At 40.0% G+C, this 24,976-nt stretch overlaps 1 long non-coding RNA gene across 1 annotated transcript in view; it reads left to right on the forward strand.

Annotated features, from left to right (window-relative positions):
* The first annotated feature begins 22,407 nt into the window (after positions 1–22,407).
* The window catches only part of LOC113933710, a 113,525-nt gene continuing 110,956 nt past the window's right edge, over positions 22,408–24,976 (forward strand). Inside the window, exons 1-2 of the long non-coding RNA XR_003523426.2 lie at positions 22,408–22,503; positions 23,122–23,347. This is a non-coding gene — a long non-coding RNA (uncharacterized LOC113933710). The remainder of the gene's footprint in view (positions 22,504–23,121; positions 23,348–24,976) is intronic.

Here is a 24,976-nt window from a genome sequence, read left to right on the forward strand (position 1 = left end):
TGATTCTGAAAGTGCTGGTCTTGCTTTGGGACCTAGGCAGTGTGAGCTGCTCAGGGTCACTAGCCACTTTCAGCTGGGGTTGGAGATGCCTTTCAGTTTCTTCCATCGGCCTGTGAGGCCCCAGAAGTCCATTACCAACCTCTTCAAATGCGTCTTCTCATGTACCATCATCTGATTAGAATAGGATAAAGTGCCTGCTGACACCCCTGTCTACCTTCCCAGTCTTCCTTTCAAACTCCTGTCCAGGCATTTCCCCCGTAGGACCTCTGCTTAGGTCTCACGAAGCTACTTGGATCTTCTCTGGATGTGCCCTGTGTGTTCTTGCCCACCTGCTTCAGGAAATGTCTCTCTGTCAGCCTGGAATGTCCTTTTGCCCCACCTTGTACATGGGACTTGCTCAACCCAAAGGTCACTTTAATGTATCTCAGTGCTCTTCTGACCAGGAACCCTCACCTTCCTGGAGGAACTGATTTCTCCTTAATCTTTGATCCTACATGACCTTATGTGTCCCTTAATTATGGCTCTTACCACATTCTGTCATAATTTATTTCTACAATGATTATAATAATTATTCCATCAGCAAATCTTGTCAGCACTACCTTCAAAATATATCCCAAGTTCGATTACTTCCCACCACATCCACTTCTACCACTCCAGTGCAGACCAATGTCATTTCTCATCATTATTACTGAGCTCTGTTTGACCTGGTCTCCTTGCCTCCATGTCTGCTTCACTACAGTGTATCTTCCATGTGGAAGCTAGACATGAAAGACAAATTAAATTGTGTAACTCTTTGCTCAAAACCATCAGTGCTTCCTGGGTATATTAGGATTCTCCAGAGAAACAACCAATAGGATGTGTAGAAGGAGATTCTCACATGATTCTAGAGGCTGGCAAGTCCAGAATCTGCAGTGTGGACCAGCAGGCTGGAGACCAAAGAGAGTTGATGGTGCAGTTCCAGCCTGAAGGCCTGTAGCCCAGAGACCCAGGAGAGATAATAGAAGTCTGAAGGCAGGCTGCTGGAGAATTCCCTCTTGCTTGTGGATGCTGGTCTTTTTGTTCTATTCAGGCTTTCAACTGATTGGATGAGGCCCACCCACCTTATGGAGGGCAGTCTGCTTACTCAGCATTCACTAATTTAGATGTTAATTTCATCCCAAAACACCCTCCAACTTGACACATAAAATTAACCATCAGGCCATGTCACTTGGTTCTCATCATGTTTCCACTTGGCCCTATATAAGTGAACAGCCTCTATCTCTCTTCTCCTCTGTCCCTGCGTTCCAACTATTCTGGCCTCCTTGATGTTCTTTAAACACGGATGGCACATTCCTGCACCTCAGCCCTTCTCTCTGCTCTCAGAGAGTGCTAAGAGGAACGAACGCTCTCCTCTCAGATACTAGCATGTCTGTCTTTTTCTCCTCCCAGATGTCCATATTCAAATGACACCTCCTCAGGGAGGCCTTCCCTGCTCTATTTCTTCTACATTATTAATCCCTCTGGCCCTTGTCATCCTCTGGTTTATTATTCTGTTTTATATTTCTTCATGGTTCTCACCTGACATTGTATTGTGCATTTATTCATTTTCTGTCTCTTCATCTAGCTTGTAAACTTCATGGGGGCAAGGGACTTCATCTGTTTTGGTCACTTTTATATCCTCAGTGCCTAAAGCAGTGCCTGGCACAGTAGAGGCAACCAACAAACATTTGTTGAATAAATGAATGTGTTGAAAATATATTAATAGCTAACATATATTAAATGCTTATTATCTCCTTTTATATTTGTTAAAACCTATGGGGTAGACTCTGATGTTTTTCTAGATGGAAGGATCCATGAAGCCTGGATTTTGTTGGTCTTGCTCAATTCTGTTTCCCAACAGCTAGAACAAATAATATGTACTCAAAAATGATTTGCTAAATGAATGCATGAACAAGGCAACATTTTATAGAGTAGAAGATTGAAGCAGAGAGAGGTGACATAACTTGTCTAAGCCACTCAGTAAGTAAGTGGAAGAGCCAGGATTTCAATCTGGATGGTCTAACCCCACAGCACCACCTTTAATGATGCCGGTTTCCTGACTCAGCTTTGATCTCTATGCGGATGGTGGCTCCACATGTCCATCTTTATTCCCCCAGTTTGTGGCACAATGCTGACACTAAATATATGTTTGTGAATAGAATGCATTCTAGTTCCCTCATCTTCCAAGCTCTACTGTGACTGAAGTACACCCTGAGGGCTCAGAGGGCAGAACTCCTAGTGGGTGACATTGCACTCACCCTCTCATGCAGGCATAGGGATGAAGAACTCAGACTTCGCTGCGGAACAGACTGAGGTCCTTCTACTGGTGTGATATTGGGCCTCAATTTTTTTGACTGCACAATGGGGATTATAGTAAATGTCTACTTCCAAGAATTATTTTTAAGTTGAACCAATATAATATATGTAGATCATTTAGCTCTGAGCCTTGCACACTAATTGCTCAACAAATATTGGCTGTTGTTACTTGCTGACCTTCCTTCCTCTGAACTGCAGCACATGTCTTGTTATTTGTATATCTACCCATCTCCATGTCCCAGAGACCTATCATTGGGCCAGTGATGTACTGGAGACCATGCCTTACACTTTCATATTCTTGAATAGAGTGATAGTGGTGCTTTGTGTCTTATGGTTGTTCAGTACTTAAATGAATTTATTCCTGCAGCTCCCACAAGAGAGCTCTGTGTCACCAGATCTTCCATGATGTTTCTATGAAAGTCTGAGGCAAGATTTAGCAGACAGACTTGGCAGTTTTTGTCTACACCAATATTCTAGGGAATCTTGGGTTGGGCAACAGTAGTGTAAGTGGCCTGAAAACAGAGTAAAAATGTATCCCTCAGCACATTCCTTCAAGCTCTTGTCAGGCATTTCTTTTCACCCATGAAAAGAATCATAGTAATGCAAACGTCAAACAGAAATACTGAAAAATTCTGCTTTGGCCTCGATTCCCAAACACTTGAAGTGTAAAGTCAGAGCACCTGGAATTCCAAAAGAATCTAGATCATATTCACAAGAGTGGTATGGGTAAGGGAGTAGGGAGTAATGGAGGAGAAATATTCCATAAGATGGTCAGGGAAGGAGTCATTTGAGTTAGAGATGTGAATGACATGAGAAGCCAAGTTATGCAAATCTAGTGGGAGGAAGAGCAACCAGGCAGAAGGAACAGCATATACAAAGGACCTGAGGTATCGAATGTTAAGTATGTTTGAAGAACAGCAAAGAGGCCCGGGTGATAGGAGGGAAGTGGTTGGAGATTAGGAAACTAAGAAATTAGGGGGCTAGATCATCTAGAGCTTCACAGGCTATGACGGGATGTTTGGATTATGGGCAGTCATTGGGGAGTTCCAAGCAGAGGAAAGACATAATATGATTTATATCATTTACTTTTCTTAAAGCTGCTTTGTGGCTTGCAGGGGGGCTCGAGTGAAAGTAGGCAGAGCAGGAAGCTATTACATAGTCTGGGTAAGAGAATATGGTGGTTTGGTAGAGGTGGCAGTGATGAGAACTGGCGTATTTTGAAGTATATTTTGAAGGTAGATCCCGTAGGATTTTTGGGTGGATTTGAAGTGTTTGACATGGTGTACAGGAAGAAAAGAGGAGAGCCTTTTCTCCCCTCCCCTGGAGCAACTGATTGAATGATTTGATTCAATGAAATGGAAAGAAGACAGGAAGGAAAAACTTTGAGGAGACAACTGGTGGAAATCCATCAATTTTGGATATGTTAAATTTAGATATCCCAAGGAGGTATGGAATAGGAAGCTGGATAAAGAAGCCTGAGGGTCATGGGGGAGGGCAGAGCTAATGATCTGTATTTTGGAATCATTATCCAAAAAATGGGATTTAAAGCCATAGAAGTGGATGAGATTAGAGAGTGAAAAGAAAGAAAGGAGGAATGTTAAAGCCTCAGTCCGGTGGCACCTCAACATTTAGAGGTTGGAAAGAGGAGGAGCCAGCGAAGGAGACTGAGAATCTGTAGTGATGTTGGAAGAAAACAGGAATGTGGTGTCAAGTTAAAAGTCAAGTTCTGTTAGAAGTCCATTTTAAGGAGGGAGTGAGCTCTGCATCAAATGTCTCTAGGAGGTCAAGTAAGGACAGCAATGATAATTGACTATTGGGGTCAATACAAGAACCATACAAGAGTGCTCACAGAAGCGCTGTTTATTTTTAGCAAAATATTGGAAGCATTCCCAAATGTCTATCAATAGGAGAATGAGTAAACACACTGTGCTATGTTTGCACAGTGGAATTTTATTCTGAAAAATGAATGAGCTAGAGTCATGTGGATGAATCCCACAAACACGGTAGTGAGGAAAAAAGTTGAGGAATATGAGCAGTTGAATACCACTTACAGAGTTTAAAGTATGCAGAACAAACATTGCTTAGAGGAGCCTACATAGTCAAAGTATAAAGAAATAAAGTATAAAGAAAATAAAACAGGAAATTTAGGATACTAGTTATTTTACGAGTGGGAGAAGAGAAAGTGATTCAGGAGGGTAGGCACAGGAGACATTCAGCAATATTGGTAATATTTTGCTTTTTAAGCTGGGTGGTAGGTACACAGATTATCACTGAATTATTTATACTTTTTGCATAGTGTAAATATTGCCTAAGAAATTCTAAATGAAAAGAAAAACAGTAATTTAACCACTGAATTTGTCAATATGGAAGTCATTTGTGACTAGGACAAAAGAATTTTCAGTGAAGCATTTATTGGGCAAGCCGATTGAAGTGGGTTTGAGAGTGAAAGGAAAGGGGAAAGTGAAAATAATAAAGAGATGACTCTGGAGTTTTGCTTACAAAGGGGGCAGAAAAATGGAGTGGTCGCTGGAGGGGGTGTCAGATAAAGGAGGGTTTGATTGACAGAGTGACTCCAGATGTAAAGTTTGCTAAGGCCAAGCAAAGTATGAAATTAAAATATAGTTTGTGCTTAATTATCTATCCTTAGCAGATAATCCAAAGCCCCTGGTTTGCCTTTGGTGTTTTGGCATTTGACTATTGGTGTTCATTAGCATCTTCACCAGAGGAGAAAGAACTCAAATCAGTCCCTTTGGATACTGGTGGAAATAATTTAGTAAAAGCCTCAGTTGGGGAGGAGTCGGAAACAACTCATTTAAATGAGGTTTGGGATTAGTTGTGGGATTAATACAGCTAGAGCATTCAATAAAAACATCACACAGAATATGCAAATTAGTTCAGGTGTTTTAGAGTGTATGGTCTCTGGAATTAGGAAGGTTGTTCAAAATGGTATGCAAAGCCCACTTACAACCATAACTTACGAGAAAATTTCATGATGAGGGTGGGTTTGGGGAGGCTTTTAATATAATTGTTATTCTGCATGAAAGATCTGTTGCCATTAAGGAACGGGCATAGTGTTGTGATGGTGGTTATTGTTTTTCTAGTAGCTGGTGAGGATTTATAAAGATCCTTCCACCTTTCTCTTGAGGCTCATTTAGATCAAGGATACCTACTAGCAAGATAGTGATTCTAATAACAAAATATGAAGTATACTGAATATAATTTACAGAGAAATCTATTGTGGGCCATGAACTGTTGGAGGCATTATGGCTGATTTCATCAAACTCTTAACAGCCTTCATGCAGAGTAGGTTTCATCTCCATCTGACAGATGAGGAAACTGAAGGAGAACAGAGTTCCATAGGCAGTGAGTTCTAGGACTGGGATCAGAACGCTGAATGTCTAATTCCAAAGCCTGGGTCCTCTCCATCGTTCTGTAGCCTCGATTAGGCCCTGGACATGGTCCGTTTAACCCCCTCTACAGGGCTGCCGTTGCTGACTAAGAGGCCAGTCTTCTTGCTTCCCGGTGTTTTGTGTTGCTACTGACCATGAGACAATATGGGTACGAATGACCGCTATAGGAAATAGAGCAGTACGTCAGTTGGCTCTTTTGAAGGTCTGCAGTGAATTGGGAATAAAACCATGACCGCACATTTTGAGGCCTTTTATTTTGTAGAACATCCTGTGTTTCCAAAACATCCACAGTGACTGTTGTTCTATATTATTTAAATGAGCAAGTGCCCTAGTTTTAGGAGGAAGAGATTTGTTTTTTTCATCAAATTTATTGCACATCTGTTTAAAGAATGTGGCAACAGTATGCATAAATCTCCAATCAAAATATTACAGAACAAGCCAATTTTATCATATTAAAAATGTATGGCCAGACACAATGTGCTGAAAATATGAAATTACCACGTGGTGCCTTTTCTGCTCTGCGTGTATTGGGCTGTTTATCCCCAAATTAAATCTTGGGCAAAAATATACCAGACGAAAAGGAGTTAAAATTGGCCCTGAACAATTATACTGATGTTATAAAAGTATGTCTGTATAATATGCCAACACTGCAGATATATTTTTTATAGCAGTAGAATTTTTGTAATATCTTAAAGAGATTTTGAAACATTCAAATTATATATGCCATTACATATAATGATGTTTTATGGATATTGGATAATATTATAATATAGATGAATTTTAAAATTCCTTTACTAGAAAATCTTCAAATGTTTTCTAAGTAACAAGAAATCTCCCTTTGGAGGATTTCTAGTACTAATTGGTATTTTGTATCTTTTGGGTAAGATCAGCAAATCAGTGAAGATCCAGCTGGACTTTTACATAAGCAGGCTAAAACCTTCAGGTTTCAAGATAGGGATATCATCTTTTTTCATTAGGTTTTTAATTTTAATTCCAGTCTAGTTAACATACAGTGTTGTATTAGATGTGCAGTAGGGATATCATCTTTACCTTCTCTCATGGAATAGCACCACGACCATGGCCATCACACGTGTATCTAGACTTATGGTCTTCTGGTCACAAGTACACTATTAGTCATCTCCTGTACATTTCATTCTCAAAGTGGCTTTATGAGATGATCCTTATTAGCCCATTTTATAGATGGAGAAGCTGAGGTGTGGCAAGTTAATTAATTTGCTCTAGGCTAGACACCAAGATCTCTGCCTTTTAGAAGCTTACATGTCTGTAACATTTGATGATTTACAGCTTTATTTCAGGTGTATCATCCTGGATGGTTCTCACAACAGCTCTGCTCTAGTTGGGGCAGCTAAGGCATGCCCCTCAGAAAAGCCAAGTGGCTCTCTTGAGGTCACCAGTGGTGAAGCCTGGCCTTTGGATTACTGACTAGAGTTTTCTGCCAAACCTCACAGAAAACTTCACTGTAAAAAGAAAGCCCTTTATTGACTGGGTCTGTGATCAGCTTCAGGGGAGATATGATGACAGAGATGGGGAGTGGGAGTGGGAGTCGGGAAAGGCTCAGAGAAAAACACTCTGTGCAGATTTTCTCCACCAGCTAGTCTCCATGGCCTTATGGCTGATTCCTATGAAGAGAGATTGCAAGCAGAAAGTGAAATGTGGATTTCACACAAACCCTCTGTGAAATGTTGGGAATACCCAAAAGCTCTCTTTTAGGATTACAAATTTGGATCATGGTTCCGTGGAGTATGTTGGGAGAGGGGAAGCTGAGGAAGGAGCTCAGAGTGGTACAGGTAGAGGAAGTCTTGGGGTGGGATCACACAGGAGAAATGGCTCTATCCCTGGGGGAAGTGTCAGCATGTGGTGTACATGGCCAACACTGGGGCAGGACTGGGGCAGGACCAGGCACTGGCTGCACCATGTGGTGTCGTGGTATCCCTGGCTTCTTCCAGGGAAAGCCGGGAAAACTTTGGGGATGCATGGCACTGAGCTGGCTGTACAACAGTAATTCAGGACACACACACACCCACCCACCCATGCACACACCCACCCATGCACACACCCCTGCCTTTGGAGGAAGAGAAAAGTATGGTGTGTTTGAGACATGGGTGGGAAGTGAGATCAGGGTGATTAGAGGATACTAAAAATGGACAGGAGCAGAGGAGGAGAAGACCAGAGAGGTGTGGGGTGGGTTGGGGGAGGTTCTGGAATATGAGTCTCAGATGGGTAAAGTTACTTTGCTAGGCAATGGGCGTCACTTGACAATTTGTGAGCAGAGTAGTAGAGTAATCAAAGCTCAGCCTTAGGCAAATGATTTAGGAAATGAGGTACTAGATGTTTTAGGGTGGGAAGAATATTAGAATAGGAAGATACTGGTTAGGAGTCTTTTGATAATACAGGGATACCCCATTTAGCACAGGGCATGGGTTTCTGAAAATGGGAGTGCTAACTGAATTGATTCTACAAAGACTCAATATAGCGTGTCAGCCAAAGAGTGATTCAAGTAATGGATTATGGAGTATAAGATGCATGGGGAGTGGGGAGGAGTTGAGAGATTAGCAAGGTCTGTGAACTGGAAGTCCCAGTGAGGGGGAGGAACTGGTATAATGGGAGTCCCTGCCTGAGGAGCTGGACGGATGGCATGCTGTATGATTATAGGGTATACTCTTTGGAAATAAAAGAGTTTCTGGTGAAGATAAGAAACTAGATAGAGAAGTTCTTGGGAGGTTAGAAAGTCAAAGAACTACTCAGGAGTCAGGGTGTTTGGGGCTGGTCAAAATGGCGGCAGACTTGGGGGAGGTCCTGCAGATTTCAGTGAATGAAGCACAGTGCCCATGAGGGCAGTGGATGACCAAGCTGAGGACTGCTCAGCTGCCACAGGGAAGAGAGCCGGGCTGGATTATGTAAGAGGGTGGAATGATGGTGGTCTGGGACTTGCTGGTTACAGGGTTTTGGACCTGGCTGCCAGTCTTGAATGGCATGGGGTGTTGGATAAACAGGAAGCCTCCACTTGAGATGGCTACAGGGGAAGTACGGTTCTCAGGGGACAAGCATGTCAAGATAATGGAGTAAACAGACATTCGGTGAATTTGAGGGTGCAAGGGAATTTAAGGAATGGAACTTCCAGAGACGTAGGGCAAGGATTTAGGAGAAATGGGAGTGCCAGAAGTTGGATCAGGGGAGAAGAAACACCCAGTTGCTTGGAAATAAGAGAAGAGGATGAACCATCATAAGGGCCTCAACTGAGGAAGGTAGAGTCATTTGGCTGCATGTTTGCCAAGGCAAGAGGTCCTGACAGTCTGCTGGGGGTGAGGTGCAGCTCAGCCCCCAGGACTCATCTGTGGCCTGAACGGGAGGCCCGGTCTCTGGGCAGCAACAGAGTGGACAAGGCATTCAACAGGCTGGCATGCTCTGGGTGCAGAGACCAAGCTGGGTGGGCGACATGCTGTGAACATTTGAGGCAGAATACCAGGCCCTGAGATGTGGGGCTTGGCTCTGACAGGGTCATTTCGCTAAAATAAATAAATAAATCAAATAAACAAACAGTCAGTCAGTCCGTGTCACATCCATGCACGGAACCTCTCCCTTCTTCCTAAAGTGAAAGTACTGTACCATAGTTTACAAGCCCCCCCTAAAACATCTGGCTCCTGCCTCCCTCTTGACACTTCTGTCTTGCTTCTTCCTTCACAAGATGTGTTTCAAACATCCTCAGATGCTTATAATTTCCTGAACGTTTTCTGCAGCTTCTGATGGGAATTCTTTCCTTCCTACACCCCTTCCTGTCTCCACTGTATGCTTACAGCCCTGCAGCCTCCACTTAGAAGATTTCTGCTCAGGAATCTCCTCTGCTAGGAGACTTCTCCTGACCACCTTATGTTGGAGGAGATACCTCATCTCTCCTAGATCCTCTGTTATTATCAGTACACTCTTCTTACCTTGGCCACATAACGTGGTCGATCTCCTTTTTATAGAAAGCCTCAACTGACAGCTCTTGACTCTGAGAAACTTTTGAGCAAGACTCATGTCTTATTCACCTTCACATCCTCAGCATCTTTCATGATACCTGGCACATAGAAGGGTCTCAGTATGTTCTCAGAGAATGACTGAGATAGCAGGAGCTGAATTAGGTTAGCCCTGGGAGGAATCAAACGAAGGAATGAATTCCAGAGGCATCTTGATAGAGAATTGACAAGAATTAGCAAAATGTTTAGTGTGTGTGTGTGCGTGTGTGCGCGTGCGCGTGCATGTGCGCACACACTTGTGAGTTTAGTGGAGGAGAAAAGAAGGTCCAAGGCCTGGGTCATGGGTAAAACTGCCGTACCATTAGCAGAAACAAGGAACACGGTGGAGACACAAGGTTGGGAACAAAACTGATGAGTTCAGGGTTGAGGCTCAGGTAGGGCACACAGATGTCGAAGAGTAGCCGGGGGTGGAGGGTGATACATGCAAAGTAATGAAAATCAGGGGAGAGGAGAGACAAAAGGAGGTGGCTAATAGTGTTGTGACAGGGGAGCAGTCACTGGGTTTTCACTCTCTTTTCTACAGGCATTTAGTAGAGCAGAATACTTGTTATTATCCTTCTTAACACATGAATGCCACCGATGGACATAGGCTTTTTTTTTTTAGCATAAACATAATAATCTCTGTTACCACCTCTCGACCTCCCAACAATTTTATGGGGGTAGATATTAGCCCCATTTTGCAGTTGAAAATGAAACATAGGGTGATTACAGTCTTGGTAGGAGCAGAATAGACAGCAGAGTGGTTCTCCCAATTTCTAGCTGTTGCTCACTCCCCCATACCACCCTCCATCCCCTCAGAGGGTGGGAGACCTGCCCTGCCCTCCCCGCAGCTCCTGTCATGGAGAGAAGCCCTCTGGCAGTCTGCCACTCTGGTGGCATGTGGCCATTTGTAACCTCGAGGCCAACAGCTTCACAGTTTCATCCTTGAGTTCCATCAGACCCTTGGATGGGTGCCATCTACTCCCCATAATTTATTTGTTTCTAAATTTGTCAATTGGGTCTAAAGCACCTCGTGCTTTACCACCACATTTTCTTTTTCCCTAATTTCTAGGTTCTGAGAGACAATTTGTGGATAAGACTTTCTTTAGCATATTTTTCAGTAAGCTACTTTGTAAGTATAGTCAGGGTTTATGTAGGACCAAGACTGAATTTATATTGGCTCAAAACTCAGAATAGTTTATCTGATGCAGTTTATATCCAGATAGGAAGTGGGGAGAAATATTCCTCTTCTGTCAAAGGTTGTGGTTGAGGGTGGGGATTGTGTAGAAATAGCAGTGGTCTCTTACTCATGTGTGATGTTTACCCCCTTTACTCATCAGCTCTATTATCCCCATCCTTCTACTGAAACTATTTTGAAAATCTACAAATGATCTCTTGAATATCAAACCTAAATGGCTGGGCTGGTATCTCTTTTGTTGGAGTTGTCTAACATTTGACACTTTTTCTTTTTTTTAGGCCAAAATCCTAGGATTCATCCTTGATTCTTCTTTCCCTCTTATTTCCATTATGTTGATGATCACCTGGTTTTTTTTTGTTGTTGTTTGTTTGTTTGTTTGTCTGGCTTGTTAATATGGTGAGTTGCATCGATTGATTTTTGAATGTTAAATCAACATTGCATTCCAGGAAAAAATTCGATCTGGTCATAATGTATTATCCTTTCTAAATATTGTTGATTTGTTAAAATTTTGTTTAGAAATATAGCAGCTATATTCATGGGGATATTGGTCTGTTTTCTAGTGATGCTTTGTTTGGGGTATCAGAATAACATTGGCCTCAGAGCCTGAATTGAGAAGTATTTCCTCCTCTGCAATTTTTTGGAGGAAATTTGTTTTAGAATTGATATTATTTCTTTCTTCAGTGTTTTTTTAGAATGTACCAGTGGAGTTATCTGAGCCTGGAATTTTCTTTGTGGGTAGGTTTTCAAGTACAAATTCAGTTTCTTTAAAAAAAAAAGGTCTATTCACTGTTGAATCACAGATCTGTACCTCTGAAACAAATAATACATTATATGTTAAAAAAAAAGATAGCAGGAGGGGAAAAATGAAGGGGGGGAAATTGGAGGGGGAGATGAACCATGAGAGACGATGGACTCTGAAAAACAAACTGAGTGTTCTAGAGGGGAGAGGGGTGGGAGGATGGGTTAGCCTGATGATGGGTATTAAAGAGGGCATGTTCTGCATGGAGTACTGGGTGTTATACGCAAATAATGAATCATGGAACACTACATCAAAAACTAATGATGTAATGTATGATGATTAACATAACAATAAAAAATAAGTCTGTTCAGGCTACATGTTTATTTATTGCCTTATCATTTTTTATTCTATTGAATTCTACGTATTTACACTTGAGTGAGATTCATAGTTTGTGTCTTTCAAGATATTTGTCCATTTTATCTAACTAGTTGAATTTATAGGCATTATACAGATGTTGATGATAATCTTATTATCCTTTTGTTATCTGTATAATCTATAATGATGTCACCTCTTATACCCAATATGGCAGTTAGTGTTTTCTCTTTTTTTTTTTCCTGATCAGTGTTACTAGAGCTTTATCAATGTTATTGATTTTTTTTTCAAAGAACCAGCTTTTGGTTTCATTGCTTTTTTTCTATTGTTTTCCTGTTTCCTATTTCATTGATTCCTGTTTTGATTTTTATCATTTACTTTCTTCTTACTTTGGGCTTAATTTGGTCTTTTCTTTCTAGTTTATTAAATTCAAAGCTGAGGTCATTGATTTATGACTTTTTTCCTTTTCTAATATAGGTGTTTGTTTAGTGCTATAAATATCCCCTTAAGTACTATATTAGCAGCATCCCACAAATTCTGGTATGTTGTGTTTTCATTTCCATTCTGTTCAATATTCTAATTTCCCTTTTAATTTCTTATTTGACCCATGGGTTGCTTAGACCTGTGTTATTTAGTATCCAAATGTTTGGGGTATATTTTCCATATATCTTTCTGTTATTGATTTGTAATTTAATTCCATTGTGGTCATGGAACATACTTTGTATGATTTGAATCCCTTTAAATTTATTGCGACTTATATTATGGTCCCGAATGCTTTTTTAAAATCAGAGGAATTAAACTTTGGGGGTCACATTTGTGATAGTCAGCCAGCAATGCCCTTGTTAGCAATTTACTGCTTTTCAGTGGGCAACATCCAAATGGGCTACTTCTCATAAAACTCCCTTTGCTTCCTCGCTTCATCTCTCCAGTCCTTTATATCTCTCAACCTAGGACTCTTCTAGAGTAAGCATGAAATTCGCTTGCCTTATTTGATAGAGTGGGAGGGAGAGGTGTGGAGTTAGGCTGCATAAAGTCAGAAGAGAGGGAGACAGGGCAAATAAAGAAGTAATCCAAGGAGGGATGAGCTGTGGCTATAAAGAGACATTTTATTCTTTGGTTCATAAACTGACTCTGAAGGCAATTTCAAAGATGTTTTGAGCAATGGCAGCATTACTGGATGAAGAATTTTAGCCTTAGAGATTACTTTAAATGACAGTACCTTTTTGGATGTATGAGTTCTTGAGTGCTTTAGAAAAAAATTAATCATTACTTTTAGCTAAATATGTAATTATTTTAGTGAACATTCCAAACTCATTGCTGTACAAGCATGAAGCAATTTTTCTTTCTCTGATCACTGCTTTTGACCATATTGTCCAACTTTCCTCTCTTAGAATGATATAGATGTTTTCCTGTAGCTTTTTGGCCACTTTCAGTTACTAAGATCCAGTAAAGTCTTATTTAATTTGCTAGTCCCATTTCTTGGACTGACCATTTCCTGGAGGGGTCTACTGTGAGGAAGAGGAAGGGCCCTTTTCAGCATTCATTTTATTGTCTAATGTGTTGGAAAGAGGACCAAGATCAACAGACAGACACACATCTCCTTTTCAACTATTGCTTACCATCCTGCTCAGCCAAGTGAAATTATTTTGGTGACAATGGCAGAGAGAGCCCCAAAGGATCAATTACAGAAACTGGGTGAGCCTGCATACAGGGGAAGGCTGACATCACGTGGCCCATGTGAACATTTGCCTATGCAGCGGACTTGATCTGCACTTAGGTAGAGTTAGCCCAGGTAACTTGGAAGGTCTTTTCTTTCGTCCTACAGGAACCTCTCACATCCTTGGCATCACCATGGAGGGTTAGTCAACTGAACTTCTACTCCTCTCTCTGCCTTGCTGTCTCCCTCTCATTCATTTTTCACTTGGTCAAATAGGCATCAAATCTGTTACATAAGCAGATAATTTAGCAGAGGAAAAGAGGCCATTCTCCCTTTTTTGCTAGTATCCTCAGTCTCTAAAAATACTTCTCTTTGAGTCCCCATTTCTGGCTTGGAGGATGATAGGAACATAAGATGGAAGTGGGAAGAAAATAGTGTACTCCTTCCTTTAATGTTGTCAGGGTGTGCTACATTCTGATGGTAACAAACTCCCCTAAGCCTTGGGAGCTAAAGACAACACAGAAAAAATCTTGTTTGAGTTACTTGTCCATTGCTAGTTGATACGGATGTTTATCATTGCTGAATAGAAGCTACCCTCTGAATGGTGCTGGCTGCTGTGTCAGAGGTGGGGAAAACAAGCTCTGGGAGGCCCCACACCGGCCATTTTCCACTCTGACCTAGAAGTGACATATAATCTACAACTAGTCCCATGGTCCTATCTTGACCAAAGGGTCAGGGCCTGCAACCATGCTGTATGCCCCAAAGGGAGAAGCAGCAGAAATGTTCCATTGATAGCACAAGTAACCCCCATGTTAGTCTCCATGCCATGCTTTCCAGTGGTTCTCTCTGTTCCCACACTTCCCTGCATGGTCAGCTGCTTTCATAGACAGTTGGGACGTGGGGGTGGCATATAGGTGGCTGAGGCAAATGGTTAAGGAATGCAAAATCTTATTCTACATATTGTTACACAGATATTCATGCAACACGTTCATATGCATATGAGTGACTACTGTTCTCACAAGGCAACATTCAAGACTAATTACAGGAATGGAAAAACTTGGGTTTGTAGATTCATTATCTAACTCAACACTGGGCATATTTGAATGCAGTTTCCATTATACATTATAGGTATTCCATTATCTATTATAGGTGTTTGAAAAAAGTTGTGTGGAAAACAATGTGGCCGAGGCTATAGGGATGAAGTAGAGAAGATTCGGTTTATACATTTTAAGACCCAGGTATGTTTCACATAGAATAAGGGTCAGTGTGAATCCAGTGGCTGAGGTGAGCCTATAAAATTTGATGACATAGCAGTTTAAAAAACCTGAAATCCTTTTTACTTTTAAAATACCTGACTGGTAAATAATATGATTGCAACATCTATACTTGTGACAGGGATTTCTATTGAGAAAAGTGGATAAAAACAAAAGTTAGTAAGCAGCCGGTGAAAAATCCTGAAGCCTTTTAAAATTCCGTGTCCTAAACAAGGGTGCTGTGCACCTTCTAATTTGTTGTAGTTTAAATAAAACCATCATTCCATTTTCCCCTGCCAGACATCTCCTCATACTTTGGATGTTTTTGTTACAGGACATTCTGTCCTCAGAAAGGTGGACCCCCTCCACACCACTGCAGCCCACACTCGTTCCTCCCCTCTTTGAACCGTTGTACTTAGGGTCATTGCCACACAGCTGTTCCCTCTATGAGCCTCAGTGGCTGAGCTCGGTGGTGATTTGAGGGCAGGGGACCACACTGCGTTTGAAACACTACAGTGCAAGGATCTCATGAATATCAGAACAAGTGAAGGACAAAAGAGGATCTGTTGGGAGAGTTTGGGGGCTAAGAGGATTGCCAAACAGATCTATGGTCTACTCACCAAAGCAGATTTTAGTTATAAGACAGACATTTCAGTAACATTTTAGTTTTCGGTGGGAGTGGGAGAGTGATATGTTGATTTTGGCATCTGGGCCTTAGACACATGGATTTACCAGGCTGCGGAAGTTGGCTCAGGGAAGATAGGTGTGGGGGAGGAGAAACAGAACAAACCTTAATCTCTTACAATTCCTATATTATACGGTGTTTCAGCAAATATTTTGCAAAAGGATTTTCTGGATGAACTTCAAACTGTAAGAGGTTTACTTGGTGGCTAAAGAGCTGTGTGAATGATTTTATTTTATTTTTTTAAGGAAATGAACATTGTTTCAGCTGACATTTAAACCTCTATTCTCTTCTACTAGCCTGTCACATTGCTTCATATGTTTTGGTCAGAGATGCTTCCCAGAAGAAGAAAATGGTATTTATAGGATTGTAGGACTATAATATGGAATCCTGGTATCTGTCATTTTCTGCTTATATAAGAATTCTAATAATAGGACCCTGACCAGCTTCTGCCTCTTTTTCCAGATTTGGTAGCTCCCATGGAAGTAGCAATTTAAAAAACTAGTAGAGTTTCAGTAAGAATAACTCTACCTAGAGATCATTTCAACTCTATCTTCTCTTCCTGCCTGGAGTCTGAGATATTAAATCCACAGGTTGTCTGAGACGGTTTTTATTCTTTATTCTATTCTCTTGCTCACTAAAGTACACTGGAATTTTTCAGGCCACATAACAAGATTTTTGGATCTGTAAACAAAGTCTTCATAACAAAGAGTCCTTTAATGCAGCAAACTATGGCCCATGAGCTAAATCCTGCCCACCACCTGTTTTGGTAAATAAAGGTTATTTGGGACACAGCCATACTTGTTCTTGTACATACTCTCTGTGGCTGCTTTCTTTTTTCTTTTTTATCTGTGGCTGCTTTCTTGTTACAGTGGCAGAGTTGAGTACATATGTGTTCTTATAAAACGTTTATTTTTGTTTTGTATGCATGTAGTTTTAGTTTTTGAAAGAAGTATATGTCTTACCTTATGTATCTCATCATATTTCTGACTTTTCCACTAAGAACTATGCTTGGTATGTATATAAATATCTGTTGCATCTAATACAGCATGATACAACATAGTGCGCATCTCCACATTTGACGTACGCTCCCAGTGGTGGATGGCCAAGATTAGGCCATTGTGTTTAGCCTACTAGGTTGTCACCTGTACCATTCCAGGAGCTGCCATTTGCACAGACTACAAATAACCCTTACGGCAAATATCTTGAACACATCGCCTTTTGGACTTATGTGAAAATTTCTTTTAACTATATAATCTAGGAGGAGACATCCTAGGTCATAAGGTATGTACATTTAGTTTGTGTGGATAGTGCAAGACTGTTTCCCCTGAAAATGCCAATTCCAATATACCTGCATTCCCTGCTTCAATGCTGGGCATTATCCAGTTTTCTAATTTTTGCTATTCAAATTGCTATAGAGTGAAATCTCAATGTTTTAATTTGCATTTTTCTGACTACTGATGAGTTTGAGCATCTCTTGATATGCTTCTCAGGTTTTGGATTTCCTCTTTATGAATTGTGTGTTTATATTAGTTGCCCATTTTTCTAATGGAGATGCTCTCATTGATGTTAATTTATAGTCATTCTAGATTCTAGATATTAATTTTGTACAGATTTAAACCTTGAAAGTATCTGTCTTCTAACTAACTTTGTGGTGTCATTCAATGCATAGAAATGATAAATTTTGTTGCTATAAAATTCATTGAGTTATTATTTTAGGACTTACCCTTGGAAATTTTATTTAGAAAGTTCTACACTCTTACATCACAGTGATATTCAACTGTATTTCTTCTATGTGGTATTAATCGGGGATACAGTTTTATTTTACTCTAGTGAATCAATTTCTGCCAAATGACTAAATAATTCTTTCTTCAATGATTTATAGAGCTAATTTACTCTATATTTCTATCATGTCATAGATCTCTGAGTTTTCATTTCCTTTGGTCTATTTACCTGTTTTGTGTAATACCATAGGGAATTTTTTTTTAACTTTTAAGATTTACTCTTAGCAACTTTCAAATATGCAGGATAGTAATATTAAGCATCGTCGCTATGCTGTACATAGGGCATTTAAAAAACTATTATAACTATTTTGCAGAGAAAGCCCCCCCCCCGCCATTTAGTCATTTCTTTTCATGATGACATAACTATCAGTAGAGTTATTTTTCCATATCCATGTTACAGTAGGATTATTGTGCTTCACAGAAATTTGACTTAAGATTTCAATTCAGTTGCCTTAATTTGTATATTAATTCAGAGGTAACATCTTTAAACTATCCTATCCAAAAGCATGGAATCTCTTCATTTATTTGTTGCATGCATGTTGTCCTCTTTCATGTCCTTTGAATTTTACATTTTCTTTACAGAGGTCTTCATATATTTTTGGTGAAGTTAACTTCTAGATACTTTGGTAGTCATTTACTGATAGTATTTTCCTCTTTTTATTATTTATTTTTTAAAAACTTTTAAGATTTTATTTAGTTGAGAGAGAGAGAGAGAGAAAGGGCATGAGCAGGGGGAGTGGCAGGCAGAGGGAGAGGGAGAAGCAGGCTCCCCACTGAACAGGGAGCCTGATGTGGGGCTGGATCCCAGGGCCCTGGGATCATGACCTGAGCTGAAGGCAGACATTTAACCGCCTGAGCCACCAAGGCGCCCTCCTCTTTTTATTTTTTTAAAAAAATTTAAATTTTATTATTTTTAAAAAATTTATTTGAGATAGATTGAACAGGGGGAGGGGCAGAGGGAGAGAGAGAGGCAGAGAAGCAGACTCCCTGCTGAGCGTAGAGCCCGGATGTGATGCGACGCTTGATCCCAGGATCCTGAGATCATGACCTGATCCAAAACCAAGAGTCAGAGGCTTAACTGACTGAGCCACCCAGGCACCTTGTATTTTCCTCTTTTTAAAATGAAATTTTCTAAGTGGTTTTACTAGTATAGAGAAATTATTTTGATTTTTTTATGTTGATATTGCATTTGTCAGCTGTTAATTGTGTTGGTTCTTCTAGGTAGATTATTAATCACATCTGCATAGAAGACAGTTTAAATATTTGCATTCCAATCCTTATAACTCTTATTTTCTTTCACTTCTTTTGTAACTGACCTCTATCCTAAGTTAAAATAGTAGTGATGATGGAATGCATTATCACAGGTGTCAAGCCTTACCAACTGCTCTTTCTGTATCAGTTCATTATTATATAATTATTACATAATTTATTGATAAACTTAATTTATATATAGTTTTTAATTTTTTAAAGATTTCATTTATTTATTTGACACAGAGAGAGAGAGCACAAGCAGGGGGAGTGGCAGGCAGAGGGAGAAGCAGACCCCTGCTGAGCAGGGAACCCATTGCGGGGGCTCCATCCCAGGACCCTGGGATCATGACCTGAGCTGAAAGCAGGTGCTTAACGACTGAACCACCCAGGTGCCCCAATAATTTATATGTAGTTTTATTATTATTCTTCATTCTGAATGTGGTAAAATATGCTGTTCGATTTTTGATACATTCATGGATAACATCAGCTTGACACACATGCACACACGCCATTGTTGATTCTGTTAGGTACTATTTTAGTATCTTTGCATCTAAATTTATAAGTGAAATAGTTCTATAATTGTCTCTTCTTATACTGTATCTGGTTTTAGAATCAAGATCATATTTTTCTCATAAGGTAAATTAGGTGGGTTTTCTTCTTTTTCTGTTTAGTTTTTTTTAAACAGTGTTTTAAAATTGGAGTACATCACTCCTTGAGAATTTTGTAGAATTCTCCAAAAAATGGCGAGTTTGGGGGCAGGAAAATCACGAATACCCTCTCTAGCTCTTTAAAATACTTGTTGGTCTCTTTAAGCTACCAAAGTCTTATTGTTATAAATTTTGGCATTTAAAATTTTCTTTTATTTTATCATATATATTCACTTTACAGCTATTTTTCTTTTTTCTTTTTTTTTACAGCTATTTTTCTTAATTCCTTCCTTTTCATCCTTTTTCATGGGGAAGGCATGCAACTTTTTTCTTTTTTTTTTTGACCAGTCTTGTCAGAGATCTTTATATTTTATTTTTATTAGGAAACAAGCAAAACATCTTTTAAATTTGTTACTCTTTTGTTGTTGTGTGTGTTCTCCATATCATTGATTTTTGCCCTTGCTGTTTCTACTTTCTTTTTATTTCTTTGGGTTTGCTCTAAGGCTCTTTCTCCAACTTAGTTGCATGCTTAGCTAATTTATTTCTAACTTTTCTTGTTTCCTGATAATTTATTTAAAACTATAAACTTTTCTCTAAGCACGGACTTACTCACGTCCCACAGATTTTGACAGGTGGTGTTTTAATTATGCAGTCTTGAATATTTCTTAATTACCTTATCTTTTCCTGTTTAACCTAAGAAATGTTTAATAAAATGTGATTTCATTTCCAAATGTTACTTAAATTGTCCCTTTGTAGATAATTTCAATTTCTATTTCATTATTGTTGAAGAACATAGTCTGTTTGATGTCGCTCTTTAGTAATTTATTGAGATTGCTTTAATGATCTATATGTGGTCTACGTTTGTAACTGTGATGTGATAAGAACTGTATTTCTATTTACTGGGGCAGAATTTCCATATATATTCTTTATATGCTTGCTAGAATTTACTAATTATGTTATTTAGGTTTTTTATATCTGTGCTGTTTTCTTCTGTTCGGTATATTGGCTTCTAATATATCTACCACAACTACAATTGTTGATTAATTTCTTTCTTCCTGTAGTTTACAGGACTGTTCCTTTATATACTTGAAGCTGTATTCAATGCATACATGTTTATGTTGGCTATACCTTTTTTATTTCCTTCCCCCTTTTATGAACTAATGAACTAGTGATGTTCTTTGTTCCTTTCAAAATTATTTAGCTTTAAATTCCATCTTGTCCAGATAATATGATCACTACTAAGCTTTCTTTTGGTTCTATATTTTACTAATACATCTTTTCTATCCTTTTATTTCTAATATATCTGTGTATTTTAAAGTCTGTATCTTGTAGCCAATATATTGTTGGATTAAAAAATCAGACAGGTTCTACATTTCAATTAATGCATTAATTTGTATTCTAATTACTATCAATAGTATTGTTACTATTGATAGAATTTAATTCTATCATCTTATTAATTTTTTCTACTTACTGTCCTTTTGTTTATTTTACTCCCTGCTTTTCATTGGATTTATTGATATACTTCTAATTTTGATTTTGTGATGGTTGCTCTTAAGACCCAAATTTCTATTTATTTATCCCTATTGATTTTTTTAAATTTTTTATTGTTATGTTAATCACCATATATTACATCATTTGTTTTGGTGTAGTGTTCCATGATTCATTGTTTGTTCATAACACCCAGTGTTCCATGCAGAATGTGCCCTCTTTAATACCCATCACCAGGCTAACCCATCCCCCTACCCTCCTCCCCTCTAGAAACCTCAGTTTGTTTTTCAGAGTCCATCGTCTCTCCTGGTTCGTCTCCCCCTCTGACTTACTCCCCTTCATTCTTCCTCTCCTGCTATCTTCTTCTTTTTCTTTGATTTTTAAAGCCTTTCTTCTCCCTCCCTCCCTTTCTCTTTCTTCTCTCTCTCTCTCTCCCCCCACTAGTAACACAAATATATTGGCATGCTCTTACATCCTTCAGTATCTTAACCTCCCTACCTCCTAGGTTGTTGTTAGGATCAATTGTGATAATATGTGAAAATACCTAGCACAGGTTTGGTATCTGATAACTTTCTTTTCCTTTCCCCTTTCAAAGAAGAGGTTTCTCTACTATTGTCCCCAAGCTAATGTCTATAACTGAAAGTTTTTTTCTGTTAAAATAATCAGTATCAAGGTATTTATTGATCTCCTATGTGTTATAGTACCTGGAAGATAGGAAGTGGCATGTATGCATGGCGTCTGAAGAACAGTACCTCTGTGCTGTTATTTGAATATGGTGGGAATTTTTTGTAGTAGTCCAGATGACTTGACATATCTAAAGCATAAATGTGAAGACATGGAAGACACAGACATGGAGCTTTAATTCCTCTTTCTCTTAGTTCTTGAGTCTTCCCCTGCTCCCTCAACAATGGGTTAGGTAAAATCTCCTTTAGAATCTCTCATAATGGCATCTAATGATAGTTGAGATTTAAAGCTAAATTACTGAGCTATATGTTATCTATTTTGATAAATACATCTTATATGGGAGATGTCTAGAGTAAGTTTCTTCTGCTTATAGCCAAAGAATCCTAACTGATACAGGCATTCTGATACCACATATTGCATTTTATAGCACAAACTGTTTTGAGGTTTCTAACACAGGTTAGAATCCTCACTCTTACTCATTGTAATAGCTCCTTGGAGCCTTTTCAGTAACAAGATGCTAATTTAGTAATAGGTTTTAATTAAGAAATAACTATGAGTATTTGTGACTATTTTCCCTGTTATAGATGTTTCAGAAGCATTAATCATTTACTTCTTTATAACGGTCCTGAAAGGTAGATGCATAATCCCAGTAATTCAGATGGAGAAACTGAGGATCAGAGTGGTTAACTCATGCACTCAGACTAGTATGTGATAGAGGGAGGACTTGAACCTGTCTGTGCTGATGATGGTACTGTTCTTTTTCCATGGTACCACAGCTGCTCCAACATTGCTTCAGAAAACTTAGGGGAGAAAACCTCATACACTTCTGAATCCTCCCTCATTTTATTTCAGCCCACTGACAGGGGCTCACTTAGACAACCTATCCAGGACTCACAGGTGGCTGAAAGGTCAGCATCCCTCAAACTCATTTCACTTGTGATTCAAAAATCATATTGAAAAATCTGATCTCCTGAGAGATGAAATGCTGGTGAGTTATTGCATTTCTTGGTTTTCTTATTTAAAAATAATTAATCTTGTCCATAGTTCCTCATCTCTTTTTCTTTCCCTAGTGTCGAGGTGGTGGACTGGGCTGGGGGCCAGGGGAAGGAACTAGGCAGGGAGGCAGGTCCAGCTTTGCTCTTACTGGCGGTGAAGGCAGTTAATAGCTTAGGGAGGAGGGGCTCCCTTGTGGAACTTTGCTGCTACCACTGCCTCTGAGGCTGCAGGGGGTAGGGTTGGGGCATGCTGCAGCCATGCCTTGGATTCGGGGGGGGAGAGGATTCTGGGACAAAGGAAAGCAAGAGTCCTCCTTCTTTCTCTTTATTACCAATGGTTCAAAAAGGTACATGAAAGAGGAGGAGATTATAATGGGGAAAAGTGGACAACACAGCCCAGAGCCCATGCCCAGCTTGTCAGGGCATTCCCATCTGTTCCAGGTAGGCTGATGCCTTCTGTCCCTGACTCTTGCACCTAAAGCAAATTTCTCTTATGAGATGCAGAATCTCCCGAGAACCAAAGAGTGCAGTACATATTCCTGAAAGTCACAGTGACGGGTGGGAATGTGGCCAAATGTCCCACACTATTCATTCATCATTTCATGTAACAGGCTGCTGCTGTGCAGGGTTCCTGTGGGCCAACTTGTCCCAGCCAGCTCCTTAGCATCCTGACTTCCTTCAGGGAGCTGGCAGTTTTACCTTGACTGACCTTGGGCTGGGGTGGTGGAGAGTTTCCAAGAAGTGGATCAACTTTGTCAGAAGACCTGCCTAATGTTTTATTTTTTGCTACATGTACACAGTGAGCTCATTTCATTTTCCAAATAACTTTACTTAAAGGTAGGTACAATTTTCCCTATTTTACAGAATCAAAAATTGAGGTCTAGGAAGTTAAATTCTCTAAGACTGCACAACTAGTAAGTGATGGGGTGGGATTCAAACTCGTGTGGTTCCTTATTTTTGGTGACATTGATCCCTCTCAGCTGTGCTATTTACTCTGGTTGAGAAGACAGCCCCTCCCTTGCCCTTTAGAAATGTGATTTATGATGATAGTGATGAACAAGGGTGGTGATCATTCCAGGAAGAATGAATAAACCTTCCATTGGAAGCTTTTGGGTTTTGTTTGAATTTCATCTTGTCTGAGTTACAGAAATTAATGAGCTACTAGATCTGGACCTGGTGTGCTTTGATAAAAGGACTTATTTTTAGTGCCTTAGCATTTAAAAGGATCTGTTATAATTTCATGCTTAAATAACACTAAATAAGGGTCTGTGCTTGTCTAGCATAATTGGAAGAAGGGAAGGAAAAGGGAAACAGTTACTTTCAAACAAATGGCATGAAAGCACCTTGGGAGAAACTTGAAGATAGAGAAACCCCCAAACAAAACAAACACCGTGGGTGTAATTATCTTCCTTGGAGAGCATTTCCTACGGGCCAGAGATGGCCTTCAAGAGCAGGAGGACCCACAGGCTAGGCTGGAGCCCTATGGGGTAGCAATGGGAATTAGCTGCCGAGGGCAGGGTTGCCTCAGTTAAAGAGTGATCTTATCCATCAAACAACCTCCTTGAGTTGCCTGAGGAGAGGGGAGAACACACAGGAGCGGGTTTCCGTCCCGTCTCTAACTCTCTCAGGGATGATTTCTTGACTTGTCCTTTTGCCTTTATCACTACCGCCTTCCTGGCCGCTGCGACCACCTGTCTCAGTGCCCCAACCAATGGGGCAAAGTTGGCTGAAATAAAGAAGTATGGGACAGGGTAGAGCCAATGGCATAGTAAAAGGACTGCTCTCTCAGGACTTTGGATCAGCCCACAATCACTGAGTCGCTTTCCTTCTCTCTAACTGCTTTCCTCTGACTGGGAGCCTCTTAGCGGCGGATCCCCGGACGCGCAGCACGTTTTGGCCCCGCCCCGTTTGTAGCCACGCCCCTCTCTGCTCAACCTGCAACCAGTCCTACCTCCTGCCAGCCTTTTTCTCCCACAGTAAAATTTTGCTCTCTTTGTTCATTTGCATTTCTGCTGACTGCAAGGATCAGTTTAATTTCATGGGTGTCATTTCCTTCAAGAAATCTCTCTCTGAGCAGCGGCCCATCGAATCCCCGATAAAACATATTTTCCTACAGTAATGATTTTATGGGCCCATAAGTCATGAATTTATTATGATCTCAACCCCTGTTGCTGATTGCTGTAAAATGCAAAGTAATTAACAGCGAGCGGCAGCAGTTATTCCCACCTGGTAACGTGTTCCTTCGTTCGCTGATGGGTTTGATTAAAGTAATGACTAAAGAGTGAAGCCCGGCTATAAAATATTAGCATGATTAATGCTGTATCCTAAATAAGAAACAAAACTAACGGGCACGGTCTGAGAAATTTAAAAAAAAAATACACAATCTTTCCCTTTCCACCCTTTCCCCCTTTAAGCAATTGTTCCAGCTCATTTAGAACATGTCTTCTTTCCCATTAAATAATGTAT

Source organism: Zalophus californianus, chromosome 10 (assembly GCF_009762305.2).
Source record: "Zalophus californianus isolate mZalCal1 chromosome 10, mZalCal1.pri.v2, whole genome shotgun sequence".
NCBI classification, from domain to species: domain Eukaryota; kingdom Metazoa; phylum Chordata; class Mammalia; order Carnivora; family Otariidae; genus Zalophus; species Zalophus californianus.